The 9,565-nt window shown below is 34.9% G+C and overlaps 1 pseudogene; it reads right to left on the bottom strand.

Annotated features, from left to right (window-relative positions):
- Positions 1-974: 974 nt before the first annotated feature.
- Positions 975-8,910, bottom strand: LOC141675272 (ATP-dependent RNA helicase DEAH13-like; annotated as a pseudogene).
- Positions 8,911-9,565: the final 655 nt, after the last annotated feature.

The raw sequence follows: 9,565 nt of genomic DNA on the forward strand, positions 1-9,565 counted from the left end.
AGTTTCTGTTTGAGTTGCAATTGCCATTGTCATTGTATTGTTTGAGTTGCTTATTTTTGTTGTTATCTATTACAAGGAAACACATATTACATTTACATACTTTCCTTGGCTTCTTAAGTGCAGTAAATTATCCTTGCAAATAGAGCACATAGAACTGGATAAATTAAGTCCAATATCATGAATATAATAATATATTAAGCAAGGTATATAACTCACAGACGAAACATACAAATGTAAAAGGATAGAAACCTGGAAATTTTGTAGGTACAAACTTTGAATCAATTACGGAATCTCTTTTGGAACCAATTTCAGGATATAATTCAAGTGGATTTTCACTACACACTTCTTTTAACACAGCACAACTATCAATTGTTTTAATTCTCGCCTTTAATTTAATAAGAAAGTTCCTCACACGTGTTAGAATATTAATATAAAATTGTTAAAATGCCTTCTTTCAATAGCTTGAGATTTTAAAACAACTAGTTGGTCCTTTCCACGATCTTAAATTGGAGTCGTCGGACAAAAAAATTGGTTGCTCAGATGTTCATAATAGGGCTCAGAAAATGTGCACATAGAACTTCCATACCTTAAAAGCCGTTTGGGTTTCACAGTTGCTGCACCAACTCACTGTACACCAAAAATTCCGGACATGACCTAGATAGAGACGATCTATGATGGAGAATAACTGTTTCATTTGTGCAGGTTTGGTGACGATCTGCATTATGCTCTAATCTTCTTAGCAACTCTATCCACACAGCCAGCACAGATAGCTTGGCCCAAGAGTTCTTCCTCATACATAGATAAATGTTTCTCTTTAGAGAAGTCCTTCCCCAAAAAAATCGACATCCACCATTAGCCACGAGTCCATGTAAAATCCCGTTGAGAATGTAAATTTTTAAAGAACTAGGGGAAGGGGAATCCTGTGGTAAATTATAGTTTAGAGAATAAAGAGGTGAATATGGTAACTATGATCATGCCAATCAACTAAATTATCAAATAAACATTCAATCATCTGACATTACAATGTAGTATAGATTATAAAACTTGTCTATATCAATAACCAATATTTATTTCATTTAATATGGTGAAAAATCAAATCCCCATCCTTTTGTTTTTTCAAGTCAAAAAGCTCTTCTTTCGAACCCCCTACATCTTTTTTTCTTTTTTGCAAAGCGTTCTTCAGGATTCAAGAGAACCTCGCGGTGAATTCCGCCCAAAGTTCTTGGAATTGATTATGGAATCTCTTCTGGAACCAATCAAGAATTTCAGGATATAATTCAACAGGATTTTCACTCCAGACCTCCTTTAACACAGCACAACTATCAATTGTTTTTATACTGGTCTTTAATTTAATGAGAAGATTCTCCACTCGTTTATGTCCTGCTGGTGGTCTCAAGATAGTAGCAGGTTTAGCTGCTAGAAAATTTCGGACAGATTTTAGGCAGGGTAAGACAGCACCTCCAATTAAGGAACAAGCAAACACTGCAACCCGTTGCCTATTATCTTTGACAGGGAAACTATGAAGTGGGAGCGACCACTGACAACGAACATATATTGGAGTCATCTGACACAAAACTAGGTCGCTCAGATGTTCATAATAAAATTTGGGTGCAGAAAATGTGCACATAGAATTTCCATACCTTACAAGCCACTCCGGTTTCACAGTTGTTGCACCATAAATGGAAGGCCGTTTTGTATTCACTAACTCACTGTACACCAAAAATTCCGGACATGACCTGGATAGAGATGATCTACGATGGAGAATAACTGTTTCATTTGTGCAGGTTTGGTAACGATCTGCATTAAGATTTCTATCTTTGTCTGAATATGCTCTAATCTTCTTAGCAACTCTATCCACCCACCCAGCACAGATAGCTTGGCCCAAGAGTTCTTCCTCGTACATAGATAAATGTTTCTCCTCAGATAAGTCCTTCCAAGAAGATTCGACATCCACCATTTCGCCACGAGTCCATGTAAAATCCTTTATAGAGTCACCACTCTGTTGAAATACTAGTTTAAGTAGCTGCTTTCTAAGCTTGGACATTTCCTCCATGGTTTTAAGATGTAAAGCGTATTCAGTACAGAACTTCATGGGGTTGTTAGAGAGTTCAAAACATTGCAATGCATAAGCTGTGCTCAAAATGTCACTAGCAGGGTTACAAAATTTTGCACAAGATGCTCTAGAAGATTCTTCTAATTTCTTCTTTCTTAATTTTTCTTCGTTATCTATAAATTTCTCACTAGCTGCAGTATCAGATTTCTCATCATGGTTTCCTTCAAATTGTGTAATAAAAGGATTCGACAAGGTTAAAGCTGCAGCTGCTGCAACAGCAAATCCGAGTACTAAATTAGGTCGAGAACAGACTTTATCCTTTTAAGTATTTGAATGGCAGTTGAGAGCATCCGGGAACGTCGAGGACTTATTGGATAGTGCACCATTGCTTTCCCAAGAGGGGTCAGCCTCCCATTAGTATCAAGTGCTTCAAGAACCTTTAAGCAGCCTTCTGCTTCATTTATAGCAGAGAGCTCAGGAGGGGTGGGAAATGGAAAATTAACAACCTGAAACAGATTAAGAGTCATAGAAATAGTAATACAACCACCAAGAGCTACATTCTCACAAAAACAAATTACAGATAGATGGACCATAAATGGAGAAAGTGGACTAAACCCCTTGTCAAATGATTAGAGGTCAAACAGCAGATGCACCAAATTTAGAACACAACAGGGTACACGACATAAGTTTAATGATACATCTGTCTGTGTTTTTAGAAGGAAATTCCAATCCATTACATGAAATGGACCATGTAAAACTCATGTTAATTATTAACTACACACTTATTCAGGGAGGGGATTAATTTTAAATGATCAGTAAGCTCTCGGACAGTACTCTTCATTTTTATAGTAAATTGACATAGTAGACATAATGAATGTGTGTCTAGTGTCTACCCATAAACATTCTCCCACTCAATGACTACAATTTTAGTTCTACTTTATTATTTATCGGGTAAAATGACTATTTGGTCACTGTAGTTGCTAGTAATTTGCAAGTGAGTCACCAAGTTAAAAAAGTTCTCAATCGCATCATCAATCGCATCATGAACTTGTAATTAACTTGCAATCACATCACTGAAGTTCAGAATACTTGCACCGCCGTTAAAAATGTGTTGACCTTTAACGAAGACTGTTAAATTGTGTAACATCATCTTTAAATTTTCAAATTCATCACTGAACTATGTGTTAATTTTCGATTAGGTCACTTACGGATAAAAAATTGAATATTGAAAATATAACAAACGAATTTTTTCAAATTCATCAGTGATATCAATTTTAACTACGAGAAATATTAAATTTAGAAATAAGATATTTTAAATATTTTATCAATTCTAAATTTATTTATATTTTAATTACACAAAAAACATCAACACTATTAATGGAGTAAACAAAATTATTGGGATAAACATATTATCTAAATATTTGTTCACTTGTATCGATTATAAGTATATGGATTGAAAGGGTAACATTTTAGAAAAAACTAAAATATTTAAAATATAAATTAAATGGTTATGCAAATTTAAATTTAATTAAAGTGTAGTGCAACTATTCAGAAAAAAAATTAATTAAACTGAAAGTTGTGATAATTTTCTAAGTATACGAAATAAATGAGTATGTTCAATTTTAAACTTAGGGAATTTGTATAATATATCTAATATTAATATGTTACTTTGTAAATGTGTCCCATTTTAGTTAGAAATTTTAAATATGTCCCACATTTAAATTTTAACTCTTATATAACTCATATATATATAATTAATATACATATTTTTTGTTTACTTGAATGGACTAAAATATCCCCAATAATATACATATATATGATTAAGTTAAAAAATTCAAAAAAATTGAAAATGAGATATGTTTAGAAATTATATTATAAATGTGATAAATTTGTAAATGGGTTTTTAAAATGGGACTTAATAATAAAAAAAACACATAAATTTAATATATTTTAAAACCAAATTTAGTTGATAACCTAATTGAAAATTGAGATAAAGTTAATGATCTAATTGAAAATTGAGATAAAGTTAATGACCTAATTGAAAATTGAGATGAGGTTGAGAGTATGCCACGCCATTTTTCCGTTAGGGAATTTAACGGAACTAACAGCAATGATGAATTTGTAAGTTTTAAAATACTTCATGATTTGACTGAAAACTTTTTTAACTTGGTGACTCAGTTGCAAGTTACTACTGACTACAGTGACCAAATAGTCATTTTACCCATTATTTATCTACACAAGTAGAAGATAATGCAGCTGTGTGATAAGTGTTGCATAGTGTGCACACTGGGTGGCGGGTGCCTTTGTAACACAGAACTGATTGCTGGGACCTCGCGTCCAAACTACATGACAATGGCATGTCTCTGGGAATAACAGTGTCCTGACATATTTTATTGTGTTTAAATTTTATTGTTATCACATAAGAAAAAAACAAGTAAAATATGGCCACAGATTTTCTTTGGCACAAGATTAGGTACATGTATGCTGTGTGTAGAATACTCCCATTATCAACGAAAAATATGTATATATCTGTGCGATCAAATACGATTGTACGATCAAAGATCAGATCAAAGAAAGCATACCTTGTCAATACCCATGGACTTCAAGAGAAGGACAACTCCATCAACAGGTATCTTCGAAATTTCAGCACTTGAGAATTTTTGAAATTTCTCCAAGGCAGCAAAAGAATAGAGACGATAACAGTGCCCAGGCCATGTTCTTCCAGCTCTTCCAGCACGTTGTGCAGCAGATGCCTTACTTATCCACTGTACATTATATGTTTCCATTCCATTTGCAGAATCGTACACCTTGACCTTTTCCTTTCCAGTGTCGACCACATACTTTGTACCTGGGATAGTTAAAGAGGTCTCAGCAACGTTTGTGGCAACAACTACTAGGCGCTCTCCGTCCTTCGCCTTATTAAATACTCGAAGCTGAGCACATGCAGGAACCATTGCATATAGGGGCAGAACACACATTGGGCTCACAGGAGGAATATCAGATTCAAGCGTGTTCCCCGCTGAGCTAAAAAAACATCAGTGAAGTTAAAGTTTGCATCCGCCTTGAAGAAATCACCAGAGCCCATATTGTTCTGACCAAACACATCCATGTCCTTGCCAGAAACCTCCAGGTCACTATCTTTATCAAAGTCAAAGGAAGCATCTGACTCATCCTCAGGCATATCATCGTAACCGTCATTATAGGAACCAAATCTATCACTTCTCCGTGGGCTTAAGTCTTCTTCAATCTCAAATGCTTCACTTATTTCATTGATGTCATGATATTCAGCACAATTCACTTTTAACAAAGCAGGTGCATTTCCGATTCATCTTGATCTATTTGTGACCATCTTTCTAGAAGCTTTCCTAAGTTTTTGACACAAATACTCCACTTCCCTTTGTCCAGTCACAAATACGATTATGCCTCCAGGTGGAAGGTTCTTGTGAATCAAAAAGACCTTTTTATAGGCCTGGCCAACATAATCCACACTTTCTGTTCTCTTTATGAAGTATTCTTTTACCGGATACTGTCGAGCTGGAACTTCAATTACAGGTGGGGGTTCAGAAAATATTCTTCTTCCACACACGAAGTCCTCAATCCGCAAAGTGGCACTCATGAGAACAAGTTTTAATGGATACACTTTATTTTCAGGACTCGTTCTATTGTTTAAAAGTATCTCCTGATTCTTTTGTTCCTCGTATATCCTCTGACATTAACAAAAAATTTCACGTCAAGAAATAAATCAGGGGGCTGGAAAGGAAGTTCAAGAAATTTTAACCTATTAAACATGACGGACAACTTAAATCAGTTTGAGAGCCAAGTGAAGAGAAAAAATATAATATATATATTACTTCCTGTCATAGCGTGTGGTGGTCATATTTACATCTTCATACACTATTATTACTATTAAATTAAGGTTTTAGATAGCTTATACATGGTTGCAGAAGCCATACACTAATTATCAATAATCGATAACATTTAAATATAAATAGGTTATAAATATTAGTACACATGCCCATGTCTTGCACGGGTTCTACAACGCTATTTGATTAATATGAGCAGTCACCTTTATTATCTGAAACTCACCTTACGCTCAAGTATAATACGAGAAAGCATTCCTATAAGTATGTCGGTGTTCAGACTTCTTACATAAGCCTCATCCAAAATTATGACCGAGTACTTTTTTAACAAGAAATCATTCTGCAAGAAAAATCAAGGTTAGCAAAAATATAACAAGCGGAAAACAACAAAGATCCCTCTCATTCTCATATTTCAAGTAAATTTACTGATCACAATGTACTAGTTTAATATCAATAGTGCATGCATTGCAAAAATATCAACGCTAATGATAATCGTACCTGAAGTTCTCGTAGCAATATCCCGTCAGTCATAAACTTTATGGAGCAATTATCCCCAATCCTCTTGTCATGTCGTACCTGAAAGCCCACCTCCTTACCTAAACGAAGACCTAGCTCAAACGCCACCCTTTTTGCAGTTGCAAGGACTGCGTGGTTGGGTAACACCAATCATACCACTTTTCACTGACGACCGGGATGAACCAAAGCCGGCCTCATAAAGGAACTGATGCAGACCATCCGGGTTGAATGTTAAAATTTTAGACAATTACTGAAAGCATAATATCATTCTTTGAATATCAGCAAAAAGATTATTCCCATTTCCCTCTGTTTTGTTTTATAGGCTTTTGTGATAAACTTTAGTCTTTATAAACATAGGCCATTCTCCGCTTTAAAGCTGAGCTTGATAAACTTTAACCCTAATATCTATATCATTTTTCTTACTTATTCTTTGTTGTCTACATTAAATAAGTTTTACTGTTATCAACTTTAACCACTGTATACACATTCCAGTACTTGAGATCTTTAGTTCTTGAACATATTTTTATTTTCATAATGGAAGCTATTGTATACAGTATTATAAAATCATATTGTATTCAAAATGTAATTTGTTGATTCACTTTTGTTTTAAAAATTATGTTTTGACTCTATCAAATTTTAAGTAACGTATGATTTGATACAGTAAATGTAATGGTGGCAATGGAGAAACGTATACTAATGAATGCATCTATCAGATTATCAATATATCTCAATCAGATTAGCTCACCTGAGGAACTTGTGTAGTCTTGCCACAACCTGTCTCCCCGCATATAATGACACTAGTATTCTCATTGATAGCTTCCATTATTTCCTGCTCCATCATGACTATCGGGAGGTCTTTTCTTGTACTTTCAATCTCTGGTGGTCTTGATACATGTACTATTATAGGGGCAGTTCGAGCTCCACCAGGATGCACATTAGCCAGACTACTGATACTACTGAGATGCCCTGCTTGACATTCGTGTATCCTATCCTGTTTCATGTTATCAGGCTCCTTAACTAGATACTAGAGAATTATCCAATGTATATATCAAATTATCCAATAGATATGAGATCCCTGCATATGCAGTCTAGAAACACTGACTTTTATTTTTAACTATTAGAAACATTAAAAATTACCATAGGTTTGTCCACTTTTGGAGCAGTAAAAACACTATGGGGAGACACATTCTGTTGATTTAATGGCAAGGGTATCTCACTATTCTCATCGGAAATTTCTTTAAATCGAACGGGAGCTTCACATTGTCCAACATCACCGAGAATGCCACAGATAGAACTTCCATCTTGCATGACTTCTCTGTCACCTACCAAAGAACAGGTTAAGCTACTAATGTCGCAGTTTTCACTTAAATGTAGTCTTTTCGGTTGCGATTCAAATGCAGAGGTGTTGTCATTAGTCTTTCGCTTGACAGGATGATTATGGGTTGGCAATCTCAGTCCAGCCTTACTAAATTGCACTTCCCTCTTACGTTTTGCTTGAAAAGTTTCAACCTACACAAGTACAGAGCTAACAGTCTTAAATAAAACAAAATAAGGAAGATCCTCCTTCCATGCTTTAACATAAAGTCCAATTCTATAGATGATAGAAACTAAAGAAACATTAAGATATTCCCCAGGAGTTGCTCTAGTTCAAATTAAGTTCAGAGTAAACCGCCTCGTAATTATGGTTTACTTGTGGGTCTTTTCTAGTGTGTGCACACTCATTCTAATAATGATCTTTTAATGAGTTGACTGAGTTTTTTTGATGGAAAATGCGGGGGCCATCATTATTATTAAGAAGTAAGTCAATTAAAATTTGTCACATAAGTTGTTATTGTGTGCTCATGAGCACACAACAAAATAACTGCTAATTTATCTATATATAATAGAAAAACCTGGACGAGATTCTTTGAAGTCCACATTAGTGATTGCGCAACATCTCCAATTTTGTACTTCCTGAAATTAGCAGATCAACATTTTCAATCAACACAATCGTCGCTCAAATTAATAACACAACTTATATAACAAACAATCATACTCCAACGTCGCAATACTTTCCGATATAAGAATTTCCTTCTCCTTGTTCTCCTATAATCAGATCAATTCAAATTCAATAACATACAGATAATAAGCTAATAAGAGCTGAAAGGGCACATGCAAGACACACAGGCAATACCTGAAGTTTTTTTAGCTTTCTTTCTTCGGATTCGTTGCGTCCGGGGTTCATATTTTTCTTCTGAATTTCAATAACCAAGAGTTTATTATTTATACTATTATTTATGTATGGTACAATGAAAAGAATGAGAGGCTAACAAAAATTTACAGACCTTGTTCACATTTTTAGTAGTATGCCTCTTTGCCGCCATAATTATAGTGTTGCCGTCATGCACATTCAAACTACAAATCTGATACAAGGACAATGTCTGTAAAGATCAGTCGAGATAGTTAGCACATCCCTATACAGAATAAGGAGAGAGAGGGAGAGAGAGAGAGAGAGTCAGGGAGAGAGAACCCTAACAAAACTCTTGACAAGAAAAATCTATGTATGACATAACAGGTACGATGAACGTGACACTGACAAGTGCACATTAACTGTTGTACAAAACACAAATAAATTACATGTCCGTAACACCGCAGCTACAGCCGGGAGCGAATATGTAACATGGGCTGGAATATTAACTTAATGGATCTAGGCCTTAGGGTGGGAGAGTGGGCCTATTTTAACACTGACTTCTCAAAACTTGAGCTCAAACTTTTAAGTATTTTCTAGAGCCAATGTGGGCTTTACTTAAATAAATTATTTTTCCAGCCCACCTAAAATAAAATAGATGTGTTTAACTAATCTTCTTTAGCCCACTTAAAAAAAAATATTTGTGTTTAACTAATCTTCTTTTCCGGAGCTTTAAATGAATGTTGCGCTTTAAAATTCGCGTACTTTTTTTTCTTAGTCTTTTATTTCTAACGAGGGCGGAGCATTCGATCGGTTCGGTCCAAAACTGAACAGAATCGAATAAACCGAAAAACTGAATTATCATTTTTTCTTGGACCGAACCAGACCGAAATTATATTTTGGACCGGACCGAAATAATTCGGTTCGGTCCGGTTTTGGACAGAACGGACCAAATTTTTTTAAAAAAAA

The sequence above is a fragment of the Apium graveolens genome, chromosome 7 (genome assembly GCF_009905375.1).
Source record: "Apium graveolens cultivar Ventura chromosome 7, ASM990537v1, whole genome shotgun sequence".
Lineage (NCBI taxonomy): Eukaryota > Viridiplantae > Streptophyta > Magnoliopsida > Apiales > Apiaceae > Apium > Apium graveolens.